The following is a 22,222-nucleotide window of genomic DNA, read 5'->3' as shown; positions in this document are numbered from 1 at the left end:
AAAGGAACTCCCTGGCTGTGCACAATACTTACCAGAAGTGACAGATCTGAGATGGCCCAGCAAGCAGGATCGTGGCAGCTTCTAGGATCTCTGTGATGAGCTAGCAGTATTTCAGAGATGTTTTCTCCAGAGGGCACAACCTGATCCCATAGAGGTTAGCAGGAGGAAGGCTTTCACCGACTAGGAGGAGGAACATTTTCACCATCAAAGCCTGTCTAACAGTGGAGGAAACTGTTTTATTAAGGCAGTAAACTTAATTGAAAAAAAACTTTTAGGGGGTATGTAAATCAAAGGTTCAAATCTGGAATCCTTTGGAGGGATTTGCTGCATTGGAACGGTGCAATTGACACTCTTTCAGGCTCCCTTCAGTGCTCAGATACTGGTTCTTATTCTTCTGTTTTTCTCTAAAAGTTAACAGATTTAGAGCTGCAATTCCTTTTGGTAGAAAGATGGCTCCATCAGGCTAGAGTTTGTTCATTAATTTAGTAACATGTCCTCAGAAGATCTATGCACCAGGCCTGGAGATATAAAAATGAAAAAGACACAGTGACTGTATTTGGGGAGTTTGTTGTATCTTAGGGAGGCAGATATGGACACAGATCGATTGCAAGTTTGTGTGGTGAGGGCTAAACAGAAGTACCAAGAAAGAGCTGTGGACAAGCGAAGGAGGGTATAAAAAGCTGCTCTCCCTGGGGAAAGTGGGGAAGAGCAACATTTCAGCTGGCAGCTAGCTCCCAATCCAATTCCATTCCAATCCAGTTCAGGTAGACTTACTGAGTGTCTGCTTTGTGTAGGGTAAAGGGATTGGATCCAGCAGGCATTCTTGAAAGAGCTTTACAGATGCAAGTTCATCTTTGTGCTCTTGGAGTTGTGTGCCTTGGGATGGAGGATACATGGATGAACAAAACCTCATCTTTAAGGAGTTTCCAGTCTTCCAGCAGCATCCCTTTTCCAGGATGTGTGTCCCTGGTTGTAGTGTAGAAGCTGGATTGGAGAGTGTGGTTGAATAGGGTGGCCACTTGGAAGAAGTGTCAGAGGGTGAAGATAGAGAATTCATTTCAATGGCTGACCTGTCTTTTCTTGAGGTAGAAGTGATATCTGATATGTAGCTGTCCAAAGCAATGGCATCTTGGACACAAAGGACAAAACACACTTGGTTGGGTCCTCATTTTTCCGGTTTGCAACCGTGGGTGAGGTTCATTGAATACCAGCAGGAGACAGGATGTGTTTTATGGTTTGTTTCTTGTTTGGGTGTGGGAAAACAGGGAGGGCAAGGCTGCTGGTGGGAGGGAGACAGAGGTCATCTCTTTTGCTTGTTCTGTGTTATTGGTACCACTAACATGACCAAAGCACTATAGGCAGCTCCAGGGTCCAGTCATGAGACAAAACACTGGTGTGGTTTCTAACAGAGGTCATTTAACCCAAAGAATTATTTGGCTCTGTTGGACTGTCGAGGAGATGTCAGACCAAGAAAGTTGCCAAAAGAAGTCAAGTTGACTTCTGAATTAATGTAATACCAGCGGTTGAAACAAATACCAACTAAAAAATGTATTGTCTCTTAAATATAATTCTTTCTAGCTCTCACAAGCCCAATATGGGCATTTCTGTCACTGGGTAACTTCTAGGCAATAGTTGAGACCAAGTTCCTTCCATATATGACTCTGTAACTTCCTTCCAAGTTGGCATCCTTATCTGTGTCAAATCAGCAAAAGAAGAAAGATCATGTGTCCACATTCCATTAGCTAGAACTCAGGTAGACACATCTCACTGCAAGCCTGAGGACTGTAGCCCAGCTGTGTGCTCAGGAAGAAGAGAAAAAGAGGAAATAAAGAGCCAACTTCAGCCACATGTTCAGCAGGTCCTAAATAGATTAGCCTTTCAGCAGTTCTTTCCTGTGAATACTGGCTGAGCTTAGTTCATTCCACAGGTGTGTGCAAGGAAATCGAGCCAGAGAAGGTGAGAAAAAGGGAAGAAATGTCCTAAGGAATCATAATTTGTTTTTCACTTCAGTCAAACAAAGCCTTGTGTTCCCAGGGGTACTTTTTTTTTCAAGAAGGAAAAACAACAACAGAACTCAAAGAGAACTCCCATTTTGGCTTGTCCTTTGACTTTGTTGATGGTGTCTTTTGCAACAAATGTTTTATATTTTAATATTGTAAAGTTTATTAATTTTTTGTTATGTATTTCCCCTTCCTTATTCCAAAGTCATAAACACATTCTGCCATATTTTCTTCCATTACTTTCATGTGCAGATTGTTAAGGGTTTTATATCCATCTGGATTTCATGTTTGTGAATGACATGGCATTGAAATCTGATTTCATTTATTTATTTTTGACCAGATGACTGGCTAATTGTCTATCCTTTTCCAGTTATTTGAGATGATGCTTTTTAACATATCTTAATTCCTTCATGTACGTGATATATTAGTTTCATATTGCTCTTATAACAAATCATGCAGATTTAGTGGCTTAAAGCAACACAAATTTATTATCTTATAGTTCTAGAGATCAGAGTCAGCAATGGTTTTATGGGAATGACAGGGCTGCATTTTTGAAGGAGGCTCTAGGGGCAAATCTGTTTCCTTGCTCTCCCCAGCTGCCCACATACCTTGGTTCATGGCCCCTTTCTATTTTAGAGTCAGTAATGGCCAATAAGGTCTTTCTCACATTACATCACTCTGAAGTTGACTCTCATGACCCCCTCTTTCACTTAGAATGACACTTGTGATTACACTGGGCCTGCCTAAATAATCCAGGGTAATCTCAACTCATTCAAGGTCAGCTGATTAATTTCACCTGCAACTTTAATTCCTGGATGTATTATAGGCTGATTCCTGTCTCCCCATAATTTATGTATTGGAGCTCTAACGCTTATTACCTTGAAAGGTGACTGTGTCTGGAAAAGTGCCTTTGCAGAGGAAATTAAGGTTAAACGAAGTCATATGAATGGACCCTAATGCAATCTGATCAGTGTCTTTATAAGAAAAGGAAATTTGGACATACAAAGAGACACCAGGGATGCATGAGTACAGAGGAACAAAGTGAAGAGGCATTAATAGTTTCACCATCTGCACACAGAGGAGAGAGGCCTGAAAACCAACTCTGCTGGCACCTTGATCTTGACCTTTTAGCCTCTAGAACTATAAGAAGGTAAGTTTCTGTTGTCTAAGCCACCCAGTCTGGAGTGCTTTGTTATGGCAGCCCCTGTAAACTAATATTCCATCTAATGTGACGCATTCGCAGACTCCATCCAGGGATTAAAATATGGGTGGGGGCTTCTTTGGAAGACCATTATTCTTCCTACTGTGCATTAGTTGATTTGTAGTTATTCTATCCTGTTGCACTGGTCTATTCATCTATTCCTGAGTTAATGCCACATTCAAACATTTCTAGGGTATTATAATTATTTTACTTGCTGGTATGAATTTCCTTTTGTGTTCTTCTTTGTCTTCATTTAGGCAATGTCTTGATTACTTTTATGCAGTTGTTTTCATATCGATTTTGGGGGTTTCCCTGGTGGCTATAAAGAAAGCTGAGTGCAGAAAAATTGATGCTTTTGAAATGTGGTGTTGGAGAAGACTCTTGAGAGTCCCTTGGACTGCAAGGAGAACCAACCAGTCCATCCTAAAGGAGATCAGTCCTGGGTGTTCATTGGAAGGACTGATGTTGAAGCTGAAACTCCATTACTTTGGCCACCTCATGCGAAGAGTTGACTCATTGGAAAAGACTCTGATGCTGGGAGGGATTGAGGGCAGGAGGAGAGGAAATGGCAGAGGATGAGATGGTTGGATGGCATCACTGACTCAATGGAAATAGGTTTGAGTGAACTCCGGGAGTTGGTGATGGACAGGGAGGCCTGGCGTGCTGTGGTTCATGGGGTCACAAAGAGCTGGACTCAACTGAGCGACTGAACTGAACTGAACTGAACTGAACTGGTGGCTCAGTCAGTAAAGAATCTGCCTGCATTACACGAGATCTGGGTTTGATCCCTGGGTTGGGAAGATCCCCTGGAGAAGGGCATGGCAACCCACTCTAGTATTTTTGTCTGGAGAATCCAAAGGGCAGAGGAGCCTAGTGGGCTTCAGACCATGGGGTCGAAACAGTTGGACATGACTTTGTGACTAAGTCACCACCCTCATTTTAGAATCATCTTGTCGAATTTCCTGAAGATTGTTTGTATTGTCTGTAAATTTACAGATTAATCTGGGACTTTAATCTGTGTTAAAAACAAATAAACAGCATTTTTGTATTTAATCATACATTCTCTATGCTTTTCTTCATAATGTGTTTTTACATCTCCTGGTAGTAGGTTTTTCGGAGGTGCTCTATAATTGTCATTGATACTAGAAGTGAGTTGAGTCTTCCTCTTTTATAGAAGGAATACAGACCCAGGGAAGGATGGGACTTATCTAGGCCCAGGCTCTGGTGGAACACAGTGCTATAATTTCAAACACTCCTGTTCCTCCTTGGCCACATGAAGCCTCTAGGCCAGCTTCTGTTAGATCCAGGGTGCAGTGATCTGCTTTCAGTTCAGCCGGTCAGTCGTGCCAGACTCTTTGCAACACCACAGACTGCAGCACGCCAGGCTTCCCTGTCCATCATCAACTCCCAGAACTTGCTCAAACTCAAGTCCGTTGAGTAGGTGATACCATTCAACCATCTCATCCTCATCTCATCCAACTGTCTCAACCATGTCATCCCCTTCTCCTCCTGCCTTCAATCTTTCCCAGCATCAGGGTCTTTTCCAATGAGTCAGTTCTTTGCATCAGGTGGCCAAAGTATTGGAGCTTCAGCTTCAGCATCAGTCCTTCTAAAGAATATTCAGGACTGATTTCCTTTAGGATTGACTAGTTTGATCTCCTTGCAGTCCAAGGGACTCTCAAGAGTCTTCTCCAACACCACAGTTCAAAAGTATCAATTCTTTGGCGCTCAGACTTTGTTATGGTCCAACTCTCACATCCACACATGACTACTGGAAAAATCAAAGCTTTGACTAGATGGACCCTTTGTCGGTCAAGTAATGTCTCTGCTTTTTAATATTCTGTCTAGGTTGATCACAGCTTTTCTTCCAAGGAGAAAGCATCTTTTAATATCATGGCTGCAGTCACCATCTGCAGGGATTTTGGAGCCCAAGAAAATAAAGTCTCTCACTGTTTCCATTGTTTCCCCATCTATTTGCCATGAAATGATGGGACCAGATGCCATGATCTTCCTTTTTTGAATATTGAGTTTTAAAGTCAGCTTTTTCACTCTTTTCTTTCACTTTCATCAAGAGGCTCTTTAATTCTTCTTTGCTTTCTGCCATAAGGGTGGTGTCATTTGCATATCTGAGGTTATTGATATGGCAATCTTGATTCCAGCTTGTGCTTCATCCAGCCCAGCATTTCACATGATGTAATCTGCACATAAGTTAAATCAGCAAGGTGGACAATATAGTCTTGACATACTCCTTTCTCAATTTGGAACCAGTCCGTTTTTCCATGTTCAGTTCTAACTGTTGCTTCTTGACCTGTATACAGATTTCTCAGGAGGCAGATGAGGTCGTCTGGTATTCCCATCTCTTAAAGAGTTTTCCATAGTTTGTTGTGATCTACACAACAGGGTAGGCTTCAGCGTAATCAATGAAGCAGAAGTAGATGTTCTTCTGGAATTCTCTTGCTTTTTCTATGTGATCCAATGGATATTGGCAATTTGATCTCTGGCTCCTCTGCCTTTTCTAAATCCAGCTTGAACACCTGGAAGTTCTCAGCTCACGTACTATTGAAGCTTAGCTTTGAGAATTTTGAGTATTACTTTGCTAGCGTGTGAGATGAGTGCAGTTGTATGGTAGTTTGAACATTCTTTGGCATTGCCTTTCTTTGGGATTAGAATGAAAACTGACCTTCCAGTCCTGCGGCCACTGCTGAGTTTTCCAAATTTGCTGGCATACTGAGTGCAGCACTTTCACAGCATCATCTTTTAGCATTTGAAATAGCTCAACTGGAATTCCATCACCTCCACTAGTTTGTTCATAGTGATGCTTCCTAAGGACCACTTGACTTCAGACTGCAGGATGTCTGGCTCTGGGTGAGTGATCACACCATTGTGGTTATCTGGGTCATTAGGATCTTTTTTGTATAGTTCTGTGTATTCTTGCCACCTTTTCTTAATATCTCTGCTTCTGTTAGGTCCATACCATTTCTGTCCTTTATTGCGCCCATCTTTGCATATCCTTGGTATCTCTAATTTTCTTGAAGAATCTTTCCTATTCTATTGTTTTCCTCTATTTCTTTGCATTGATCACTTAGGAAGGCTTTTTTATCTCTCCTTGCTATTCTTTGGAACTCTGCATTCAGATGGATATATCTTTCCTTTTCTCCTTTGCCTTCAGCTATTTGTAACGACTCCTCAGACAACCATTTTGCTTGCCTTTTTGCATTTCTTTTTCTTGGGGGTAGTTTTGATGACCACCTCCAGTACAGTGTTACCAACCTCTGTCTATAGTTTTTGAGCCACTCTATCAGATCTAATCCCTTGAGTCTATTGTCACTTCCACTGTATAATCATAAGGGATTTGATTTAGGTCATACCTGAATGGTCTAGTGGTTTTCCGTACCTTCTTTAAGTGTGAATTTTGCAATAAGGAGTTCTTAATCTGGGCCTCAGTCAACTCCTGGTCTTGTTTTTGCTGACTGTGTAGAGCTTCTCCATCTTCAGCTGCAAAGAATATAGTCAATCTGATTTTGGTATCAGAGAAGGCAATGGCACCCCACTCCAGTACTCTTGTCTGGAAAATCCCATGGATGGAGGAGCCTGGTGGTCTGTAGTCCATGAGTTGTTAAGAGTTGGACACGACTGAGCGACCTCACTTTCACTTTTCACTTTCATGTATTGGAGAAGGAAATGGCAACCCCCTCCAGTGTTCTTGCCTGGAGAATCCCAGGGACAGGGGAGCCTGATGGGCTGCCATCTATGGGGTCACACAGAGTCAGACACAACTGAAGCAACTTAGCAGCAGCAGCTGATTTTGGTATTGACCATCTCGTGATGTCCATGTGTAGAGTCTTCTCTTATGTTGTTGGAAGAGGGTGTTTGCTATGACCAGTGGGTTCTCTTGACAAAACTCTGTTAGCCTTTGCCCTGCTTAATTTTGTATTCCAAGGCCTGTTACTTGCCTGTTACTCCAAGTATCTCTTGACTTCCTACTTTTGCATTCTAGTCCCCTATGGTGAAAAGGACATCTTTTTTTTTTTTTTTTTGGTGTCAGTTCTAGAAGGTCTTGTAGGTCTTCATAGAACCGTTCAACTTCAGCTTCTTTGACATTAATGTGTTGGGGCCTAGACTTGGATTACTGTGATATTGAATGGTTTGCCTTGGAAACAACCAGAAATTATTCTCTAGTTTTTGAGATTGCACCCAAGTACTGCATTTTGGACCCTTTTGTTGACTATGAGGGCTGTTCCATTTCTTCTCAGGGATTCTTGCTCACAGTAGTATATATAATGGTCATCTGAATTAAATTCACCCATTCTGGTCCATTTTAGTTCACTGATTCCTAGAATGTCGATGCTTACTCTTTTTACGTGTGCTCTGCTTTAGGCCAGTGTTCATGCAGCCACTAGAACAGTGCTGGACAATGGCTGGGAACAGGTTTCCTTCAAGCTCGGGATAGTTTAGGGGTCATATGAGAGTCTCTTCTATTTCATAGACAGAAACATCATAAAGTAGTGGGTGGGTGAGGAGTTTGAGAATGAAGCAAGGGAGCATCTGTAGAATCACTTATTTTTCACCCTGGCCTATTAAGCAACTGTCACCAGGGAAGGAGTGCATACTCATAAAAAGCAGTAACAAATAGAGTTCTTGTTCACAATTCACAAGAAATAAAACCCAACTCGTGCTCAATAGGGAGCAGTAAATAGGCCCCAAAGCTCATCATTAGGAGACTAAAATGATCAAGAATGGTAAAAGAGAGACGTTAGGTTAATTTGACCATGGAAGAGAATGTGCGCTATGGGCCAGAGATACCAAGGGTCAGGGAATGTAGAAGGGAGTGATGAAAGACTATTTCTCAGGGTGCTGAACTCACCTCCCCACACGGCACCAGCTGCAGGAGCAGCAGCAGGCAGCAAGGGTGAGCTTGATCTTGGCTGTTGACCCAGATGCCCTGGGGCCCATTTCAGGAGCTGCCCAGTTTGGACTCCCCCAGGATTAGGCAGAGGTCATGACCCATTGGTTACACTTGAGGATACTGTGTTTGCAAATACTTTGGGGGATTGTCTAGATGTCTTTCAGCAGCTGCATTTTCTAGATTGCTAATATCTAAGAATTAAAGAATATAGCTTATTCTCAAACAAATAGGGGCTTCTGAGATCCCAACTCTGTTCCATATGAAGATCTTAATTTTACAAACTAGAAAGTGGAGGCTTGAGGAGGCAGTGACTTGAATCAATGTTGTTAATTACACTTAGAAGTCTTATTGCCTAGGGCTCAGGACAGTTCACCATTTAGGGAGTGGCTTTTCCCCTAGTGATAGGATAGATTATGAACCATAAAAACTATAAAGACCAAGATGTCAATGGTGGTAAAGGTGTGTGCAGGCAGGAAGGGGACTTTGGAGGAAAGGGGGATAAGGTTCTTCAGTTTTCCCAGAGGCAGAAGACTGCTGCTCTCTCATGGGCACAGAGAAAATGTTCTAACAGGAAACTGAGTATTGATCCATTTGTCCATCCATCCATTCATTCATTTGTCCACCTATCCATCTATCCATGCATCTATCCACCCATCCAATATACTTATGCATGCACTGCGTGAATAGTGTTTGAATGGGATGGTGTTGTAAAATGCCTTGTTGAGAAATTCGGAGTTAATCCTAGATTCAGGGAAGAGCCATTGAAGATGCTGGATGAGGGAGTGGCTAGATGTGAGAAGGGATTTAGGGAGAAGAATGGCAACAGAAAGAGAAATCTAAGGGAAAAAAGCAGGTCTCACAGGTGACTTTGAATTCTTCTCTTTTCTGGTTGGGGTCCTGAGCTAGGTTCTGGTCCTGACTGAAAAGGGGTCAGACAAAAATGGGAAGGATGTAAAAATAGCCTAGAAGCCTGAGAACAAGGTATCTGATGTGATGTGTTCAGTGGACTCGTCTGGAAAATAATCAGTTCAGCAAATATTTGCTGGGTACACTCTCAATGTTCCCTGTTGCTTTCTTCCACCCTGTAGCCCAAGGGGCCCCATGCTTTCTGGCGGGACTATTAGGAAGGAAAGGGGGTAGGTCTGGGTCTTGGGGCTATAGTTTTTGTACATTTCCAGCCTTTCCAGCAAAGTTAGCAATCTGGCACATGGAATGACTTTGGGAGTTGAAGAGAGTATGTTGTATATGAAGAGATAGGGAGCAGATTGGGGAACAAGAATCAAGGGTAACACTGGTGGGTGGTGGGTGGGAAAAGAGACTCTCCTCCTCCATCTTTAGCTAAATAGCTGCCTGTGCAATATCTGTGGCCCTGCAGAGTACATTGCTAGCATGCTTGCCTCCCAAAGGATTATGGCAAGGGGTCGAAGGAGGAGCAAGAGATTTAGAGTCACACAGATCTGCTTACCAGCTGTGTGACCTGGGCCCTGCTTGTCTCAAGCTCTCTGAGCCTCAGTTTCTTCAACTGGAAAATGAGGGTCACAATATCACCTGACTCATGGGGTTCTTTTGAGGACTAAATACAATAATGTATGTGAGAATGACTGCAGAATGTCGATCACTATTTGAAGATTAAATATGATTAATATTATGAAGATTAAATGTGAATAATAATGAGAAGGTTTCCAGTGTAATTGCTGTTGTCTTTAAATGCAAGCACATTAACCCCCTTTCTGGAGGGGCAAACATCCAGCAGGGAAAAGACCACCTCTGCCCCTCACTATATATAGATGAAGGCTGTGTCCTCAGCCACAAAGTAACCAGTGAATGTATGGATGAGGCACTTTGCCTTTTTGGGAATGTGTACAGGTTTTTCTTTTTCTCCACATTTCGTGACCCTTTATTGGTTTTTAAAATAGTATTTATTGTGTTATTATATCTAGTTGACCTTCTCATATTTGTGTGTGTGTTTGTGTGTGTATGTTTATGTTTTGCTTTGTTTCATTTTGTGAATCAAATCTAGAAAATAAAACATTACTTCCAAATGATTGGAGTCAGAGGAAGTAGGGGAGGAAACAAGGCCCCAGGTTGAACCTAACGAGATCAGAGGCAGAACTCCAGTGCTTTCTGGAAATGTGGCCACCTTCCACCTTATCCTTGTCTGGAAAGAAAGCCTCACACGTTGTTGGTTTCAGGTACTGGCCTTCTTCTTCTCTGCCTTGGGGAGAGCCTCCCACTTGCTGGCATCCATCTAGAGCTATAGTGAGGGCTGGGAGTGTGTCTGTTTGTCCAGAGACGGGGAACGCTGACTGGGAGGAGGGTCAGCAGAGAGAAGCAGCTTTCCTGGCGCCGGGTCCTGCTCCTGGGGGAATCAGGATGTGAAAATTTTCTGTTTAGTTTTAGTTGTTCCTGTTCAGCAACTGATAATCTCCTCTTCGGTTGAAGGCATGGATTCAGTTAATGCTGGGGTTTTAGGCCTGTTAAATTGTGAAAATGCAAAATGACAACCCCTTTGCTGGTTAAAGATATTTATTTCAAGTCCTAAATCAATTTCAGTACCCCACCCCCCACCCCACCCGCCCTTTCTCTCACCACTTTTCTCCTCCTAGTGCACCCCTCCCCTTTGGAACTTGGGAAAATCCAATTTCCTTCCTGCCTTAATCTCTCTCCAGCGTTTGCACTGGCTCTGCGCTGCCCGCACCTGCTCCTTCCAGCTGTGAGATTCCTTTTGGTAAAATACTTTGTGTCTTGCCAAGTTGTCGATGGACAAGACCCCCATGGCCGCTTCCTGGCTCCCTTAATGAATACAGTCGTTCAGTCCCACCAGGTCCCCAGGAGCTCCCTGTTTCAATCTGTTAGCCAGCGGTGGTTTCCACATTTAGAATGAGACCCCTGCCCTGGGCCCCCAAGCGCCTGCTCTTGACTGAGGAAAGAATTTGAAACTACTTCTCCCCGTACTGGTACTAAGTGCTTTGAGCTTTACAGCCGCTACTCCTGTATCACAGGAATGTCAGGCTAAGCAGAGAGACTCCAGATCTGCTGTCTCCTCTGCCTTAGGGCTAAACTATCATTATTAATGACAGCAATCACCACCCAGAACTCAGGTCATAAATAATAAGTGTCTTTCAGCAGTCACAAGAACGGCTGCAAACATTCATCATCTACACACCTCTTCAAATAGCCATGGGAATGAACAGCAGAACCATTATGGCCACTTTCTATCTCTATGTCAGTGCTAACAGCTTAGTTTTGTTTGAAAAGAAAATTTTAGAGCAGCATGAACTTCATGTGGCAGAGACAGAGATTCAACAGAAAAGGATTCTATTGCTAAATAACTTTGGAAAACTCTTTGTTTATAAAAAATAAGTTAAATGTATTTCTTTATAGAAATAGTTCTCTGAGTCTTTAATATGCTAATGTGCAGTGGGAATTTCCAAGAGTGGTAAGTTGTGTTTTCCCAAAGTTTATTTGACCTTGACATTTCCCCCCTTGGCATACATATATATAGCATGTCACATCTTATAGGACACTATTCGGTGGTGTGCTGGAAATATTTAACAACTGGCTCTCCAGGAAGAGGTAAAAGCCCCCATTAGTAGTGTTTGCTGGTTTCCATGGTGTAAATATTCCCATCATGACTGATTTCAAGTTGTCAGCATGAAGTCATGAATGTGGTGTTGGCTTCTTTACTTGCAAATCTAAATCCTTTGGTCCTTGAGTCCCAGTTTCTCCTCCCCCCGCCTCCTTTCTCTTCTTTCTAGATGATTGGACCCATTCTCATAGATTTAAATACCATCATCATTCTAATGACTCCCAAAAACATAATTTGGAATCAGACCTCTTCTCTGAGCTCCACAGTTCTGTTGATGTAACCGACAGCAGGCTTGGTATCTCTGTTTGGATGTCTTACAAGTTTCCTGACTTTAAATTGTGCAGAAAGGAACTTAATGTACCTTCTGCCCTGTTTCTCCCACAGCCTCCCTTATCTCATAGAATTTCCTTTGATCTGGTTGCCTGAGTCTCAAATCTAGGAATCATTCTTTTTAAAAAATTTTAAAAGCTGATTTATTTTTTAATTGAAAGATAATTGCTTTACAGAATTGTGTTGGTTTCTGCCAAACATCAATATGAATCAGCCATAGGTGTACATATGTCCCCTCCCTCTTGAACCCCCTCCCACCTCCCTCCCCATCCCACCCCTCTAGGTTGTTATAGAGTCCCAGTAAGAACCATTCTTGAGTCAACTTTTTCCCCCTTATCTTCCATATCCAATCTGTAAGTCTTGAATAAATGAATTTTACTCTATTTTCCCCTTTTATCTTGAGGGTCAAGCTCTGAAACAGTCTACTGGGTCCATATTCTTCTGCTTTGACTTACTTAGGAGGAAAATCTAGAAGACGGAATTACTTAATTCAGCTTAATTACGCTTTGATTTTCTTTTGACTCTTTTCCAGACCTGTAGACCACCAAGTTCTCCAAAGTGTTTTCCCTGCCTAACAGATCCCCAAATGGGCTTCTCTTTGTTCAACAGGTCCAAGTCAGCCTGGGATCTCTCCCCATTTCCCCTACAGTCAGTCACTGTCCCAGTGGCCTTTGCCATATCATGCCAACCCCCACTCCCAAACATAGATGGGAGGTCCAATGGGATAAAGCACCTTGTGCTGTGGTGTGCTTGTCTGACTCTTTGAGACCCCATGGATTATAGCCCACCAGGCTCCTCTGTCCAGGGGGGTTCTCCAGGCAAGAATACTGAAGTGGGTTGCCATGCCCTTCTCCAGGGGATCTTCCCAACCCAGGGATCAAACTCAGGTCTCCCACATTGCAGGCAGATTCTTTACCTTCTGAGCCACCAGGGAAGCCCAAGAATACTGAAGTGGTTTGCCTATCCCTTCTCCAGGGGAACTTCCTGACCCAGGAATTGAACAAGTGTCTCCTACATTGCAGGAGGATTCTTTACCAGCTGAGCTACCCAGGAAGCCTGAAGCACTTTGGGAAAATTCAAATAAATGAGGTACAGGCTACAAGAAATACTGGTTTCTTCTTCTTCTTCTTCCTTTTTTTCTTTTGTGATGGTTTCTAGAGTGCTTTTGGTTTCAGGCTGATTTCCTGTGAATCCCATCTCACCTATGGGAAGTAGAAAATTCCAAGGAATTTCCCCTCATTTTAAGTTAGAGAAGTGAGGCTCAGATTGTGACTGAGAAACTCAAGGCAGAGTGACAGCCATGTGGTTCCCCTGACCCTATTTCTAGTAGGTAGAGACATAGACCAAAATTCAAGTTTCCCCCAGAACACTGCCATGTTGAGGGATGTACTGTATATGCACATACAGATTCTATGGGGCCTTGTGTGTGTGTCCCTCAGTCGTGTATGACTCTTTGTGACTCCATGGACTGTAGCCCACCAGGCTCCTCTGTCCACGGGGTTTTCCAGGTGAGAATACTGGAGTGGGTTGCCATTCCCTTTTCCAAGGGATCTTCCTGACCCAGGGGTTGAACCCAGGTTTTCTGCATTGCAGGCAGATTCTTTACCTTCTGAGGCACCAGGGAAGCCCTTATGGGCCTTATGCTCATTTAATTTGGTGGCTGTCTTTAAGAAAAAGAATGCAAAATTCTATACAAAAGTGAACATTCAGTTAGAATGAGAAAAGAAATCACAACAAGCTGCAACTTAAAGAATGCATACAAAATACCACGAATGTTTCAGAATCCAAAAATATCATTAATTACTAGACCATCTCCGTAATGCTTCTTTTTACATTGTGACTGTGTATTCTTTTATTGTTTTTTCAAATGTAAACAATTTGATAATATTTTTTACAGCAAGAATAATTATAGAAAGATAATTTAGTTTTTTTTACCATGATTATAATGCACTTTAAACATTATTGAACACATTTTTTTTAATCAGTTTTTACAAATTGTCATTAGCAATGTCATGTAATTTTGGGGGTTTTAAATACTAAATTTGGGAACATCTCAATCACCTTTTTTTTTTATTTTTTTTTCTTTTTTCTTTTCTTTTATTTTATTTATTTTTTTAAATTTATTTATTTATATATATATTTTTAATTTTAAAATTTTTAATTCTTACATGTGTTCCCAAACATGAACCCCCCTCCCACCTCCCTCCCCATAACATCTCTCTGGGTCATCCCCATGCACCAGCCCCAAGCATGCTGTATCCTGCGTCAGACATAGACTGGCGATTCAATTCTTACATGATAGTATACATGATAGAATGCCATTCTCCCAAATCATCCCACCCTCTCCCTCTCCCTCTGAGTCCAAAAGTCCTTTATACACATCTGTGTCTTTTTTCCTGTCTTGCATACAGGGTCGTCATTGCCATCTTTCTAAATTCCATATATATGTGTTAGTATACTGTATTGGTGTTTTTCTTTCTGGCTTACTTCACTCTGTATAATCGGCTCCAGTTTCATCCATCTCATCAGAACTGAATCAAATGAATTCTTTTTAACGGCTGAGTAATACTCCATTGTGTATATGTACCACAGCTTTCTTATCCATTCATCTGCTGATGGACATCTAGGTTGTTTCCGTGTCCTGGCTATTATAAACAGTGCTGCGATGAACATTGGGGTACATGTGTCTCTTTCAATTCTGGTTTCCTCAGTGTGTATGCCCAGCAGTGGGATTGCTGGGTCATAAGGGAGTTCTATTTGCAATTTTTAAAGGAATCTCCACACTGTTCTCCATAGTGGCTGTACTAGTTTGCATTCCCACCAACAGTGTAGGAGGGTTCCCTTTTCTCCACACCCTCTCCAGCATTTATTGCTTGCAGATTTTTGGATCGCAGCCATTCTGACTGGTGTGAAGTGGTACCTCATTGTGGTTTTGATTTGCATTTCTCTAATAATGAGTGATGTTGAGCATCTTTTCATGTGTTTGTTAGCCATTTTGGAGAAATATCTATTTAGTTCTTTGGCCCATTTTTTGATTGGGTCGTTTATTTTTCTGGAATTGAGCTGCATGAGTTGCTTGTATATTTTTGAGATTTGTTTTTTGTCAGTTGCTTCATTTGCTATTATTTTCTCCCATTCAGAAGGCTGTCTTTTCACCTTGCTTATATTTTCCTTTGTTGTGCAGAAGCTTTTGATTTTAATTAGATCCCATTTGTTTATTTTTGCTTTTATTTCCAGGATTCTGGGAGGTGGATCATAGAGGATCCTGCTGTGATTTATGTCGGAGAGTGTTTTGCCTATGTTCTCCTCTAGGAGTTTTATAGTTTCTGGTCTTACATTTAGATCTTTAATCCATTTTGAGTTTATTTTTGTGTGCGGTGTTAGAAAGTGATCTAGTTTCATTCTTTTACAAGTGGTTGACCAGTTTTCCCAGCACCACTTGTTAAAGAGATTGTCTTTACTCCATTGTATATTCTTGCCTCCTTTGTCAAAGATAAGGTGTCCATATGTGTGTGGATTTATCTCTGGGCTTTCTATTTTGTTCCATTGATCTATATTTCTGTCTTTGTGCCAGTACCATACTGTTTTGATGACTGTGGCTTTGTAGTAGAGCCTGAAGTCAGACAAGGTGATTCCTCCAGTTCCATTCTTCTTACTCAAGATTGCTTTGGCAATTCGAGGTTTCTTGTATTTCCATACAAATCTTGAAATTATTTGTTCTAGTTCTGTGAAAAATATGGCTGGTAGCTTGATAGGGATTGCATTGAATTTGTAAATTGCTTTGGGTAGTATACTCATTTTCACTATATTGATTCTTCCGATCCATGAACATGGTATATTTCTCCATCTATTAGTGTCCTCTTTGATTTCTTTCATCAGTGTTTTATAGTTTTCTATATATAGGTCTTTAGTTTCTTTGGGTAGATATATTCCTAAGTATTTTATTCTTTTCGTTGCAATGGTGAATGGAATTGTTTCCTTAATTTCTTTTTCTACTTTCTCATTATTAGTGTATAGGAATGCAAGGGATTTCTGTGTGTTGATTTTATATCCTGCAACTTTACTATATTCATTGATGAGCTCTAGTAATTTTCTGGTGGAGTCTTTAGGGTTTTCCATGTAGAGGATCATGTCATCTGCAAACAGTGAGAGTTTTACTTCTTCTTTTCCAATTTGGATTCCTTTTATTTCTTTTTCTGCTCTGATTGCTGTGGCCAAAACTTCCAGAACTATGTTGAATAGTAGCGGTGAAAGTGGGCACCCTTGTCTTGTTCCTGACTTTAGGGGAAATGCTTTCAATTTCTCACCATTGAGGATAATGTTTGCTGTGGGTTTGTCATATATAGCTTTTATTATGTTGAGGTATGTTCCTTCTATTCCTGCTTTCTGGAGAGTTTTTATCATAAATGGGTGTTGAATTTTGTCAAAGGCCTTCTCTGCATCTATTGAGATAATCATATGGTTTTTATTTTTCAATTTGTTAATGTGGTGAATTACATTGATTGATTTGCGGATATTGAAGAATCCTTGCATCCCTGGGATAAAGCCCACTTGGTCATGGTGTATGATCTTTTTAATGTGTTGTTGGATTCTGATTGCTAGAATTTTGTTGAGGATTTTTGCATCTATGTTCATCAGTGATATTGGCCTGTAGTTTTCTTTTTTTGTGACATCTTTGTCAGGTTTTGGTATTAGGGTGATGGTGGCCTCATAGAATGAGTTTGGAAGTTTACCTTCCTCTGCAATTTTCTGGAAGAGTTTGAGTAGGATAGGTGTTAGCTCTTCTCGAAATTTTTGGTAGAATTCAGCTGTGAAGCCATCTGGACCTGGGCTTTTGTTTGCTGGAAGATTTCTGATTACAGTTTCAATTTCCGTGCTTGTGATGGGTCTGTTAAGATTTTCTATTTCTTCCTGGTTCAGTTTTGGAAAATTGTACTTTTCTAAGAATTTGTCCATTTCTTCCACATTGAAAAATATGGAATGCTTCATGAATTTGCGTGTCATCCTTGCACAGGGGCCATGCTAATCTTCTCTGTATCATTCCAATTTTAGTATATGTGCTGCCGAAGCGAGCACTCAATCACCTTTTTTAAAAATCATCTATGAGCAGGGAGATTTAAAGCATTTCAAGTTTTCTTTTTTAAGGTTAAAAAAATGTAATTATGGTAAAATACATATAACATAAAATTTACCATCTTAACCATTTTTAAGTTTGTGGTTTAGTACTAAACTTTATATCCCTGAAACTACAATTTCCCTTCACTGCTCCCCTTAGCCATCATTCCTTCAATTTCTATGAATTTGACTACCCTATACTGCATTTTAGTATTTGTCTTTTAGTGACTGGCTTATTTCACTTAGCATAATGTCCTCAAGGTTCATTTTTGTTGTAGCACGTGTTGGAAACTTCTTCCTTTTTAAGGCTGGATTATATTCCATTGTATGTGTCAACCACATGTTGCTTACTCATTCCTGCACTGAGGGACAGTGTATGTGTCCACCCTTTGGCTATTGTGAATAATGCTGCTATGAACACAGGTGTATAATCATCTCTTTGAAACCATGCTTTGAGTTCTTTCGAGTATGTACCTGGAAGTGGAATTGCTAGATATTAATAATAAATTAATTTTGCATTTTTTTGAGGAAATGCCATACTGTTTTTCATCATTTTGCATGTCAATAGGACACAAAGTTTCCAAATTTTCCACATCCTTGACAAAAATACTTTTTTTTTTTGTAATAACCATCCTATAGAGTGTGAGATGGTACCTCATTGTGATTTTGATTTGTATTTCCCTAATGATTATTAATGATTTTCTTGTGCTTATTGGCCATATGTATTATTTCTTACTATCTTTTTTGAAGAAATGTCTAGTCAAGTCCTTTTCTCATTTTTCAATTGAATTTTTTGTTGTTTATTACTGATCAAGCTTTCTTGGGCAGTGACTCATTTTAAATGCCTCTGAATTGATTGCACTCATTAACCAATTTGACTTTCATGATGTTGTTATAGTAGCATATTGTGATTTTTGTTATTTTTTAGTGGCGCTCCAATCAGTAAGAAGCTAAACTTTTCCCCATTATGTTTACATAGTTTTCTTGTCTTTTAAAATTGAGGTACCTAACCATCCAAGGGGCTTCCCTGTGGCCCTCAGTTGTAAAGAATCTGCCTGCAGTGCTGGGGATGTGGGTTCCAATTCTGGGTCAGGGAGATCCCCTGGAGAAGGAAATGACAACCCAGTCTAGTATTCTTGCCTGGAGAATCCCAAGGACAGAGGAGCCTGGCAGGCTATAGTCCATGGAGTTGCAAAAGAAATGGACACGATTTAGTGGCTAAACAGCCACCACAACAGCCATCCAAAAGTCTATTCATCACTCCTATTTAAAATGTATCTCTGTTAATGAATTACTGCTTTTGGAATGATCAAAAAAAATTTTTTTGTTATCATCATGTGTTGATGTCAGAGTTCTCTCTTCTAGTTTCAAATAGAAAACTATGAAAACTAATTTAGACATATAATATGTTTGTAACTACATACACAGAGTCATCAAGTGCACTTCTGGTAAAAGAACATTTCCATTATGCCTAGGGACCAGTGGGAACTGAACTTCCATGTACGATTCAATGCTTCCTACGATGGTGTAATTTTCTACAGCCCAGATTCTGGCTCCTCATTTCAAACCTTAATTCTTCTACATTATGCTGCTGCTGCTGCTGCTAAGTCGCTTCAGTCGTGTCCAACTCTGTCTGACCCCATAGACGGCAGCCCACCAGGCTCCCCCGTCCTTGGGATTCTCCAGGCAAGAACACTGGAGTGGGTTGCCATTTCCTTCTCCAATGCATGAAAGTGAAACGTGAAAGTGAATTCGCTTAGTCATGTCCAACTTTTAGCGACCCCATGGACTGCAGCCTACCAGGCTCGTCCGTCCATGGGATTTTCCAGGCAAGAGTAGTGGAGTGGGTTGCCATTGCCTTCTCCATTATGCAGATACTTCCAATTCTAGTGCCATAGGATACCCTTGCAGGATAGCATCTGTGGCTTAGCACCTTTATGCCATGATACTGGGTGAATCAGTACAGTGAGTGGAGGAAGTGTTTCCAGAAGCCATTTCTGCCCTGGGGCAGCTAGAACTATAAATAGAAGGACTATGAACCACATAAAATTATCCCACTGAACCAAAACTAAATGCACCCTAAATTCAATTTTCTTTTATCTAAATCCCCCCAAATACCAACACCACTTGTTATTAAAGGATGTGTGACTGAGGGAAGAGTCAGAATGGAAAAAGACTGGTCTTAACCGATTATGGCTAAAATATCCTTCTTTTGCAAATTTTGAAAAGAAAAGAAAAAGAAAAAAGAAGCTAGTACATCCTTTCTAGTATTCAGGTAATTCTAATTTCTTCTTTAAATATAATATTTCTAAGTATCAGTAATTGAAACTAATTTTTGTATATAGTTCTTATTAAACAAGACAAATGCTGCATGAAAAAAAAATAGTCCACCATGTAAAACATCTCCAACACTCTTTCCATGGCCTTGAAACAGGCCTGTGAAAGTGAGGGGCCCTGAACTGTAAACTTCTTTAGCTTCAGGGTAAATTTGGCCCGGGAGTAGGGTGGATAAATAAAGCCCTTCTCTTTTTTGAGGTGGGTGAGATGAGGCAGGTGAGGAAGTGCAATGATCTGGTCGACTTGTGTCTTGAGAACTCAGGTTCCCATTTCAGGGTTCAGCACATTTTCTAGTCTTCCTGCCCTTCTGCAATCACACACCACATTCTCTGTGTTCCTGGAATGGCCCAGCTTGGCTGGGGACTGTGGATTTCCTGGTAAGATGTCAGCAAGCTGTGATATTTTTATTTTACTATCTCACCATTCTTCACCTACAACAAATGTCCCTTTAATTGCTTCAGCATGAACCCCAGCTGACATTCCCCATTCCTAAGGGTCTCTCAGTCCTAACCTCATAGTAAACTTAAGACATCCAAACGAGGCTGCCAGACGTGGCAGCTGGGATCCAGACATCACGACCGATTTGAGCAATTAGCTGCGCTTCCATCCTGGGCTGGCCTCATTAGGGGTGTGCAGATGTCCATTGCTGGAGCTGCCTTCCACCCCTTGGGGTGGGCTGTCTCCCCAGGTGAGGCCAAACTCGTGTTTGTGGGAGGCATCCGTCAGGACTCATAGAGCCCTAGCTCGTTTTCAGGGCTGCTAATTGAAGTGGACCAGTGGGAATTGCAGAGGTGCAGCCTGCGGTGATCTGGTCTCCCAGGCTCTCTGGTTTCCCTTGCATAATCGCTGTCTGCACAAAGCTCTCCCCATCTGGGGGCAAGTCCAGCTGCCACAGCTCAATGGACTGTGAAGGGTGTCCAGGCACAGTCACGCTGTTCGTCTGCTGGGCTCCCAGCATGACTAAATGGGAACATCTGGAAAAGGGCAGGGCTGGGGTGATGGGGAGCAGGGTGGGAGAGGATTAAACCTGCTCCTTCTTTATGGGAAGATTTTCTCTGGTAATAACTTGGGCAGCCTCTTTCCCATGTTGTGGGAGTGGGGAAAAGAGAATTTCATCCAAGAACAACCTAAGGGACTGCCCAGTTAAAGATAACCAGCTGTTATAAGGGCTTCTAGAACACTCCACTAGGGAGATGGTTCACAGTGTAGTCTATGGGAGTGGTGCCCCCTGGAGTTTCAGGGTGCCCTACAGGTGTGGCCATGAAGTACTAGCCCTGTAGGCTAGACACAGAAGGACGGGACCCTGGGCTTGTCTTAGCTTGGCTGTTCCTAGGAGCAGACCCAGAGATAAGCTGTTTATTTGGAAGGTGATACCAGGAAGTAACAGTGTTGGGGGTGGGTAAATGAGACGGGGAAGGGAGGGAAGAGAGCTGTGGTAGTGGTAGGTAGGTTTAGGATGACAGCCATCCAGTGTGCTGGAGACTGAGTCTCACTAGGGATGTGGGATTCCCAGTGCTAAAACTGGGAAAATCCCAAGGAAACCGGAACAAGTGGCAGCCCTAGTTGTTTTAGTGTCAGGTCACTGCTGAGGGCAACTTGGCTCCGTCCATTTCACGGGGAAATGCCTTAGAAATGTCCCACTGAGGGGCAAAGAAGCTGGAGTGTTTATCCATTGGCTCCTGTCCGCTGATGGTTGAAGGCTGCTCCCTAAGGTGTTAATTCTGCGAGGTCTCTGGCCTACCTGCCCAGAGACAAGCATGCTCCTATGGCCAGATGAAGGAAAGGGAAGGAACCCAGAAATGGATACAGTACATATTCTGCCTTCAAACAGCCTGGAGTAAGGGTCTCTGAGAAGGGAAGACATCCTCCTGGAATGTGCCTTCTCCCTGAGATCCCGGTGGATTGGGCTCTGAAGTGGGGAGAAAAATTCCGCCCCCCCGCCCCCGGACCCAGTCTTGTGAAAGATGACAAAGGGAATTAAGGCTGCTGAAGGAATTAAGGTTGTTAATCAGATGACCACGAAATAGGGCAATTAATCTGGATTATCCAATGGGTCCCATGTAATCACAAGGGTCCTTAAAAGTGGAAGAGAGGGTGGGACTTCCCTGGTGGTCCAGTGATTAAGAATCTCCTTGCTAGTGCCCAGGACACAAGTTTGATCTTTAGTCTGGAAAGATCCCACATACTGGAGGCATGGGCCAACTAGATCCCTGTACCACAACTAGAGAGTATCCACCGCCCACCCCACCCTCTGCAACTAGAGAAAGCCCACATGCAGCAACAAAGACCCAGCACAGCCATAAATAAATAATAAACAAATTAATATTAAAAAAAGTGAAAGAGAGAGAGAGGAAGCTGCGCCTGTGGAAGAAAAATGAAAGAGATGCAATGTTGTTGGCTTTGAAGACAGGGAGAGGGAGCCACATGGGATCGTTTCTAGAAGCTGGAAAAGGTAAGGAAAAGGATTCTCCCTTAGAGCCTCCAGAAAACAACACAGACCCGTTGACACCTTGATTTCAGTCTGGGAAGCCTGTGTTGGATTTCTAATCTCTGGGGCTATAAGATAATAAATTTGTGTTGATTTAAGCTACTATGTGTGTGGGGATTTGTTGTAGCAGCAATTGAGTACACTAGCACAGACTTTGGATTCGCAAAACAAATATTGTTTTGCTCTATTTTACTCATTTGTATACATTGTACTGCAAGTCAGGAGTTCTAGGGCTCAAAATCTGAAATCCAATGAA

The 22,222-nt window shown here is 41.9% G+C and overlaps 1 non-coding gene across 1 annotated transcript; it reads right to left on the bottom strand.

The window, feature by feature from the left end:
* Positions 1-16,995: 16,995 nt before the first annotated feature.
* LOC128044108 (U6 spliceosomal RNA) lies at positions 16,996-17,102 on the bottom strand. The gene has a single exon (XR_008199076.1). It is a non-coding gene; the product is annotated as a U6 spliceosomal RNA (small nuclear RNA).
* Positions 17,103-22,222: the final 5,120 nt, after the last annotated feature.

Source organism: Budorcas taxicolor, chromosome 2, assembly GCF_023091745.1.
Source record: "Budorcas taxicolor isolate Tak-1 chromosome 2, Takin1.1, whole genome shotgun sequence".
Classification (NCBI taxonomy): Eukaryota; Metazoa; Chordata; class Mammalia; order Artiodactyla; family Bovidae; genus Budorcas; species Budorcas taxicolor.
This window is presented reverse-complemented; position numbering and strand designations above follow the sequence as displayed.